At 37.8% G+C, this 9,396-nt stretch overlaps 1 long non-coding RNA gene across 1 annotated transcript; it reads left to right on the forward strand.

Annotated features, from left to right (window-relative positions):
• The first annotated feature begins 1,191 nt into the window (after positions 1-1,191).
• Positions 1,192-9,116, forward strand: LOC131491929 (uncharacterized). Its single transcript, XR_009251727.1, has 3 exons — positions 1,192-1,380; positions 5,695-5,820; positions 8,825-9,116. It is a non-coding gene; the product is annotated as an uncharacterized LOC131491929 (long non-coding RNA).
• The last annotated feature ends 280 nt before the right edge of the window (positions 9,117-9,396 follow it).

Raw genomic sequence — 9,396 nt, forward strand, 5'->3', positions numbered from 1 at the left:
GAGAGGAAGAGAGAGAACCACAAGTAGGCTCCACACTTGATGTGGAGCCAGATATGGGGTTCAATCCCATGTACCATGGAATCATGACCTAATCCAAAATCAAGAATCCAGTGCTTAACTGACTGAACCATGCAGGCACCAGAAAGGATATCTAAATATGTCCCACACCATTAGGCCCCTAGAAATTTTCCTGAGATAGAAGTCCCTGAATTTTAGTCAGATTTATTTCTCACCTCCTGACATGCCAATGTCTTATCAATAAGTCTAGAGTAGTTGCTACTTCTTGCTCACTAGGTCCAGTCAGCATATTGTCATCACCATAAAAGACACATGTGATATCTTGTGGAGGAAAAAAAGTTGATCAAGATTCCTGAAAAAAAAAAGAGGGGGGGGGGGTGCCTGGCTTGTTCAGTATGTGGAGGGTGGGACTCTTAATCTCAGTGTTGTGGGTTCAAGCCCCACATTGGGTGTAGAGATTACTTAAGAAAATAAATTTAAAAAAAAGAAAAAGAGAAGAAAGAAAGAAAAAGAAAGAAAGAAAGAAAGAAAGAAAGAAAGAAAGAAAGAAAGAAAGAAAGAAAGAAAGAAAGAAAAGAAGGAAAGAAAGAAAGAAAAAGTAAAAACTAACTTATGAGATAGTCTGGAGAGTTGATACCGCCCTGAGGCAGGACAGTTAAGATATATTCCTAACCTTGCAGTTTAAAGCAGCCTGCTCCTGGTGGGCCTGCCTGATGGACAGATAGGGAGAAAAAGGCATTTGCCACATTAGCATCTACATACCAAGTAACAGGAGATACATTAATTTGCTCAAGTAATAAGCAAATGTACTGGATGCTATACATCTGGTACAGCAACTGTGATTGGAGTCACTGCTTGATTAAGTTTATGATAATTCACTGTTACTCTCCAAGATCCATGTGTTTTCTGCACAGATCAGATAGGAGAATTGGATGAGGATGTGGTGGGAGTCACCACCCTTGCATCCTTAATGGTCGCACTAAGCTGTGCAGTCCTTGCCCAGATGTAGTATTGCTTTTGATTTACTGTTTTGCTAATTTGAGGCAGTTCTAATGGTTTCCATTGACCTTGCCTGCCATCATAGCCCTAACTCCACAAGTTAGGAAATACAGATATTCTGCCATCTGCTAAGTATGTCTCTTACAATTATGCATTCTAGAACTAGGGAAATAACCACAAGATGGGTTCAAGGACCTATTTTGACTCTGTGACTTCCCTTTGGCAGTTGTGCCACTACTTGTAGCCACCCTGCTACTCTGGGATCTAATTACGCCTATTGCATTCATGTTTTGCGAATGGTTGCAGTTCCCACTGTAAGGTCTGGCCTACAGAGACAAGCAATCATGGAGTTCGTCGAGGATGGTAAGTCTCCCCTCACAAATTTATTTCTCAAAGTGTTGGTAAAAGATATGTCTTCTAGACCCTCCCAGTGCGGGTGAGTAGGCCTTATTAACAAATTCACCCTAACATACCAATTTCCATAAGCCACCAAATCCTTTCCTTTGCACTAAACAGGTCAGGCATTTCCAGTTTGATAATTGTAGGCCATCTTTTGGTCCATATTTCAGCCAGCCAACCAAACAGAGCCCTTTCTAACTCTTTGAGCTGCAGGAAGCCTAGATGGCTCAGTCAGTTAAAGCATCTGATTCTTGATTTCAGCTCAGGTCATGATCTCACAGTTCATGAGTTTGAGCCCCTGTCAGCACTGTCAGCACAGAGCCTGCTTGGGATTCTCTGTCTCCCTGTCTGTTTGCACCTCCCCATTCGAACTCTCTCCCTCCCTCTCTCTCCCTCTCTCTCAAAAATAAATAAACATTAAAAAAATGATATCTGACTCTTTGAGCTGTGACATTAAAAGTAAAATTTCTGCTTAGTAAGCCCATATCAATAAATTCAACCTGATCCCAACTTTGTGTTTCTTCCTCCATTATCCCCCACTCTTACTGTCCATTTCCACATGTTCCCCAGATTTCTGATTATACAAATTAGAAAGCTCAAGTAGTTCTTTTGGAATGTAACGTACTTTCTCATGGGTTACACTTTGTACTTCAGTATTACTGGCCTCCTGGAACTCGAGTCTAGTTATAGGTCTAGAAGCAAAGAGGGGTAATAGGGGTGGGTCCTGTGGAGAATCAGCATTGTTTTATGGGGGGACTGCCTCAGAGGAGGCCAATACCATTTTCTCAGGCAATGCAGTATTAATCCTCTCAGATGGAAGCCACTGTGGATACCACTGTTTGTGGAGAAGCCACTATCACTGAAGGTGGGGATACCACTTCCACTGGGGCTTGGGCGGCTATTTTTGCTAGAGGTGAGTGTAGAGTTCCAGATCTGCAAGATGAAATGCTTTAGAGGTTAGTTTTACAAGAGTGTGCATGTGCTTGAAGCTGCTGAGCTATACACTAAGAGATGGTTAAGGGTACATTTTGTGTATTTTCTACCACACAAGAAAAATTTTTTAAGTTGAAAATTCCCTCTTACACTCAAGTTCGTCTTATAAAACCAGTTTAAAACAAAGCATTTTATGTTCTTCCATTCCTACCATCTTCTTTAAACCCAATGGAAAAGAATAAACATCATAAACTATACATGAAAATGATAGTTGCTAAAACTATATAAAACTGTTGTGTTACATCAGGTTGAGATCCTGGAACTGAAATGGATAGAGGATAGGAGGATAAGGAAACCAGATAATGTCACAGCACCTCCTGAGATGGATTGCTAATGTGGTTTCTCAAACATTTTCTCTCTAGAAAGTCAACATTTTAGGGGAGCCTGAGCAGCTCAGTCGGTTAAGCGTCTGACTTTGGCTCAGGTCATGATCTCATGGTTTGTGAGTTCGAGCCCCGCGTCGGGCTCTGTGTTGACAGCTCAGAGCCTGGAGCCTGCTTCAGATTCTGTGTCTCCCTCTGTCTCTGCCCCTCACCCATTCATGTTCTGTGTCTCTCTCTCTCCAAAATAAATATTAAAAAAAAATTTTAGAAAGCCAATATTTTGGCTCTATTATACTTATTAAATCTATCATACTTATTAAATCATTAAATATATTAATAAGAATACTTATTAAATCAAATCTGTAGGCAAAAATATATATGTGACCCAGATATTTCTACCTTTATACTCTCAATATCTTCATTTTCCCATCAAATAGAAGTAAGTGCCAAGAAAATAGGTCATCCCTGCTCTCATGACAAATTAGTAAATATTAAATATCTATTATGGTTTGTGTTCTTACATTGTTTTACAAAGGTAGAGCTAACAAATATTTTTTATGTATATAACTGACATCTTTTATAACTATACTATTTTTATTAGGTGTCATTTTTTATTTTACTGAGGTATAATTAACATACAGTGTTACAGTAGTTTCAGGTGTGTGACTATACTATTAGTATAGAAAATTTAACATATATTTTAATTAAGAAATTGAATGCTTTGGGTTATTTTATTGGATTCCTTCCACACTGGCCTGAAATTATCCTTTTTTAAAATTTTGTTTAAAATGTTTATTTATTTTTAAGATAAAGAGATAGAGAGCAAGCAGGAGAGGGGCAGAGAGAGGAAGACAGAGAATCCCAAGCAGGCTGCTCACTGTCAGTACAGAGCCCGATGTGGGGCTCTAACCCACGAACCTCAAGATCACTACCTGAGCTGAAATTGAGAGTTGGTTGCTTAACCAACTGAACTATTCAGGGGCTCCTGAAATTATCCTTCTTAACTAAAGTATAAGATAGTTTTAGAAAAGAAATGGCAAATGATTTCTATCTAGAGTATGATCAAGTTGAAATATTACCATTTTATAGTTAAATTCACTTACAAAGAGAAAGCACTGTTTCATTCAGTTATTATTTCCAGAACATTTGACTATTTTAATTTCAATTTGTACCTTACCACTTGAGGACAAAAATAAAATGACAGTTAAAATAACATTAAGTGTAAAATCAGAATAAAATCATACCCTTTCACAATATTCTATCAAGACAAAATTTTAGACTGTGGTTCTTTAAGAATAGCTCAAATGGGAAATTCCTAAAATGGAAACCCTTCTCGGAACTACAGACCCTACCACCTTCACCAGCTCCCAGATACACACACACAGACATTTTCCTCATACTCCACCAAAATAAATTTACTTGTGAGTTTATCAATTATGAGGCAGGAGGTTAATTTATATTACCGTTACAAAAAAAAATTTACATTTTTCTAAATACTAGATTTAGAAACTTTATGTAAAGTACCAGATTTATAATTTAATCTGTAATGCTAGCAAAATGAAGATTATCCCTGATAATATATAGAAAAATGTTCCAAAGTAAAATACTTTTCTCCTACATTGTTTTTCCTTATTGTCAAGAATAAAATATCAAAGGAGGTATGGTTTCATGTAACTAATTTTATGATATTTCATCTATATAATTAAATTACAATGCTTTACAAAGATGATTTTTAGGCCTTAGGAAGGTTAATTATCTTTCATGCCTCCTCTGTTATTTTGAAAATATAAATACCAAGGGGCACCTAGGTGGCTCAGTTGGTTAAGCGTCAGACTCGGGTTATTATCTCGCAGTTCCCGAGTTTGAGCCCTGCATCCGGCTCTGTGCTGACAGCTCAGAGCCTAGAGCCTGCTTCAGATTCTGTGTTTCCCTCTCTCTCTGCCCCTACTGTGCTCATGCTCTGTCTCTCTCTCTTTCTCAAAAAATGAATAAACATTTAAAAAAAGAAAATATAAATACCAGGTTCCATCATTTAAACAAATGGAAGTCACTGTTTATGATTTGGATTTAAACAGATTATAATATATATATTTTTTAATATATTTTCATAAAACACCCCTACTTTCAGCAAATCTTCATGGTTTTTGGCATATTTACTTCAGATTTGATTTTTTTTTAATGTTTATTTATTTTTGACGGAGAGAGAGTGTGAGAGGGGGAGGGGCAGAGAAAGAGGGAGACACAGAATCTGAAGCAGGCTCCAGGCTCCGAGCTGTTAGCACAGAGCCCAACATGGGGCTTGAACTCATGAACTGTGAGATCATAACCTGAGCCAAGTCAGTCACTTAACTGAGTGAGCCACCCAGACACCCCTAAAAAATATTTTTAATGACTTTTTAGCTTTTCTAACTACTTGGGAGCAGATAGCAGTGCCATCACCTGTATCAAAGAGTGACCCTCATAACCTTCTTTTGTTTTCTGCATCTTTTATCCCCTTAAGACCTACCTTAAGAAGTCCTTAAGAAATAAACTGTCTTCTGTTTTACAGCTATCCAAACACACCAACTTTTAACACTCACTGATCTTGTTCTGCCTTGGGGAAATTAAAGGCTTTAAATTATTTAATTAAAGACTTTAAAGTCTTAATTAACTTATTCAATTTTGAATTTGTCTTTTTTTTTTTTTTGCAAAAATGCATTAATTTAGTGTCTTATGTATTAAGAAATGTATCTACCATCTCTAAGCAATTCCAGAATAAGAAATCAGAAGTTACAGATTTTTAACCACAGACTAAAGAATCTATATCATTTAACATGTAAGTTTCTTTGTGTTTGGTTCAAAGCAATAGAGGCTCTTATGGCTATTTTGATGGTCGTAAGATACTCTACCCTCCACCTTTATCCAGTGAAGTCTTTATTCCTGTATAAGTTTTCCTTTGTCTTTACTCTTATGGACATTTAAGAATAATAAGAAGAATGGAAAAGCCAGAAAGAAGAAAAGACCCATGAAGAAACATGTCAATAAAACTGCTTCCTCAAGCGATTTAGACAGTTCCCCTGAAGGAGAACTGAGCAGCCCCTACCTGGTGGTAAGCTCCCAATATTGTGTCTTTGAGGATGGAGAAAAATGGGGAAGATAAAAACATGAAGTCTTTTGCTAGAGCGCTCATTAACCCAATAGGATTTGATTTTTACTTCTAGCACTTCAGACACCAAATGTGTGAGTTTTTTTCCAACTGTCCAGACACGAGCTGGGTATCCTACAGTTCAGTTAAATTCTTTCACTAACAGACCCTACAGGTTAAGTAATTGAATGCTCTGGATTATTTTATTAGATTCTTTCAAACTGGCCTGAATTTCTCTTTCTTAAGTATCAAATGTTTGTAGAATAGTAGTATTGGGTGATTTTAGGGTTAAGGGCTCAGTACCGCAGGTCTGTCTCCCCACTTGAGAAGTCAGTCACAAGCCTGAGTCTTTTGTATTTCTGACCAACTGGCTATTAATCAGGGATTCCCACAATCCCCTTCTCAGTTCAATAATTTGCTAGAATGGTTCATAGAACTCAGGAAAACAGTTTACTTTACTATTTCAGATTAGCATAAAGGATACAACTCAGAAAAGGACAAATAAAAGAAATGCACAGAGCAAGGTGTGGTAGGGTAGGGGTCCATAGAATTTCCATGCCCTCTCCAAGGATCCCACTCCTACCTAGCACCTCAGTGTTCACCATCCTGGAAGCTCTCCAAACCCTATCATTTAGAGGTCTTATGGAGGTTCCATTACATGGTTATGATCAACTAAATCATTGGCCATTGGGGACTAGCTATTGGGGATTAATACAACCTCCAACCTCTCTCCCCTCCCTCTAGGGAAGGCTTGAGGCTGAAACTTCCAACCTTCTAATCACTTGGTTGGTTGCTCTGGCAACCTATCCTGAAGCTGTCTAGAGCCCACCAAGAGTCACCTCATTATCATAAACAGTTATGGTTGAAAGAGGGTTATTATGAATAACAAAATACATTCCTCTTCACCCCATCACTCAGGAAATTCCAAGCATTTAATAAGCTCTATGACAGGAACTAGGGACAATGTCAAATATATATTTCTTATTATGTCACCATATCACAATCCTTTTTTATGATTGTGAACCTTTTGAGAACTTAGAGCTAGAAAAAATTCCTGGGGTCTAATAAACCTTTCTGGACCTTCATGAGGGTCTTCTGTATTCTTGTCTCAGCTTATCTTATCTTATTCTCACCAGTCAGTTGAGCTTATGATTTTCCCTACTTTTCTCCCATCTTAGGACCTGACTGAGGAGGGAGGTCCTTGAGCCATATACAGAACTCAATAATCAGCATTACTCTCCAAAATCAACTCAAGGAATGTTTTGTTAACATTAATTTGAAAATTTTCACCCAAATAAAATTTAAATTTCCTTTAACATTTGAATGCAAACTGTCTGGGTCTAGTATAGCTTTTATTTATTTAGTTAGTGTGTTTGCTTCGGCAGCACATATATTTATTTATGTAGTTAGTTTTAATTTTTTTATGTTTATTTTTGAGAGAGAGAGAGACAGAGTGCGAGCAGGGGAGGGGCAGAGAGTGAGGGAGACACAGAATCTGAAGCAGGCTTCAGGCACAGAGCTGTCAGCACGGAGCCTAATGGGGGGCTCAAATTCACTGACCTGAGCTGAAGTCAGACACTTAACCAACTGAGCCACCCAGGCTTTTAAGTGTAGCTTTTAACATACTTTTTAATAATATATATTCATTAATATATATTCATAGCTGGTTTTTGCTATGATATTTTTCTAATGTTTATTTATTTTGAGAGGGAAGGAGGCAAAGGCAGAATGAGAGAGGGAATGGAAGGGGAGAGAGAGAGGAAGAGAGAGAATTCCAAGCAGGCTCCACACTGTCAGTGCAGAGCAGATGTGGGGCTCAAACTCCATGAGATCACGCCCTGAGATGAGATCAAAAGTTGGACACTTGACCAACGTGCCATGCAGGTGCCCCTGCCATGATACTTTTTTATTCCTATCAAGGTTCAGTGCTATTAGGGATTCACTTATTAAAATAATGGTTTTTCAACAGATGTTGGTAAGGATGTGGAGAAAGGAGAACCCTCTTGCATTGTTGGTGGGAATGCAAATGAGTGCAGCCATTCTGGAAAACAGTGTGGAGGTTCCTCAAAAAAATTAAAAACAGAATTACCCTACAACCCAGCAATAGCAGTACTAGGAATTTATCCAAAGGATACAGGAGTGCTGATTCATAGGGGTACATGTACCCCAAAGTTTATAGCAGCACTATCAACAATAGCAAAATTATGGAAAAAGCCCAAATGTCCATCAACTTATGAATGGATAAAGAAGATCTGGTATATATATATATATATATATATATATAGTGTATATATATAGTTTGTATGTATATATATATACACACACACTACACACACACACACACACAATGGAATACTACTCAGCACTCAAAAAGAATGAAATCTTGCCATTTGCAGCAATGTGGTTGGAACTGGAAGGTATTATGCTAAATGAAATAAAGTCAGAGAAGGACAGATACATGTTTTCACTCATATGTGGAAGTTGAGAAACTTAACAGAAGACCATGGGGGAAGGGAAAGGAAAAAAAATAGTCACAAACAGAGAGGGAGGCAAACCATAAGAGACTCTTAAATACAGAGAACAAGCTGAGGGTTGATGGTGGGGGGTTGGGGGGAAGTGGGGAAAATGGGTGATGGGCATTGAGGATTGCAGTTGATGGGATGAGCACTGGGGGTTGTGTGTAAGTGATGAATCATGGGAATCTATTCCTGAAGCCAAGAGCACACCATGTACACTGTATGTTAGCTAACTTAACAATAAATTAAAAAAAAAAATAGTGGTTTTTGTCTCGTTCCAAACTTCACAGTTGTGTGTTTGCATTTGACAACAGCAGAAATAGAACAAAGGAGATCATTTTACCTGGATTTCATTCATTCTTAGCCTCTCTTCTGAAATATAAACTAGTCATATTTGGGTTTTTATTGCAAGTGAAATAACAGACTTGTAACAGTTACAGCTCTTCCTCCAGCTCAGAACCGGATTCTTCCTCAGCGTACAAAGAGTTCTATAATGGCCATGGAGAAGAGGAGGTTAGGATCCATTTGGTACCAATGACAGAGAAGGAGAGAGAATCAGAATCACGCAGCCAAACAGAGAAGAGAAAAATACAACAGAGGGTATAAGTTAAGGTTACCTGCATCTTCTGTTTTTATTTCTCTTCTCCCTCTTTCATTCTTTCTTTCACTCTGACTTATAAGTGGAGACTTAATGTACTAAATGATGTGATTGTTACCATAATAAAGAAATAAATGGTGTGGTGACATTTCGTATGTTTATTCTGTACCATGTGCTTTGCTAAGCACTTTACACTTTGCATGCTTTATCTTAACCTTCAAAATAAACTCTAAGAAATTGGTTATATCTACTTCACAGAAAAAGAAACTTAAATATGAAGTCATTATATGACTGGACTATAAGCTCTGTAAGGATAGGAACTTAGTCTGTTTTGTTCACTACTAAATCCCCGGGTCCTGGAGTAGTGCCTTGGACATAGATGCTCACTAAATACTTATTGAATTATTGACAGATGAACAACATTGT

This window comes from Neofelis nebulosa, chromosome 12 (genome assembly GCF_028018385.1).
Source record: "Neofelis nebulosa isolate mNeoNeb1 chromosome 12, mNeoNeb1.pri, whole genome shotgun sequence".
Classification (NCBI taxonomy): Eukaryota; Metazoa; Chordata; class Mammalia; order Carnivora; family Felidae; genus Neofelis; species Neofelis nebulosa.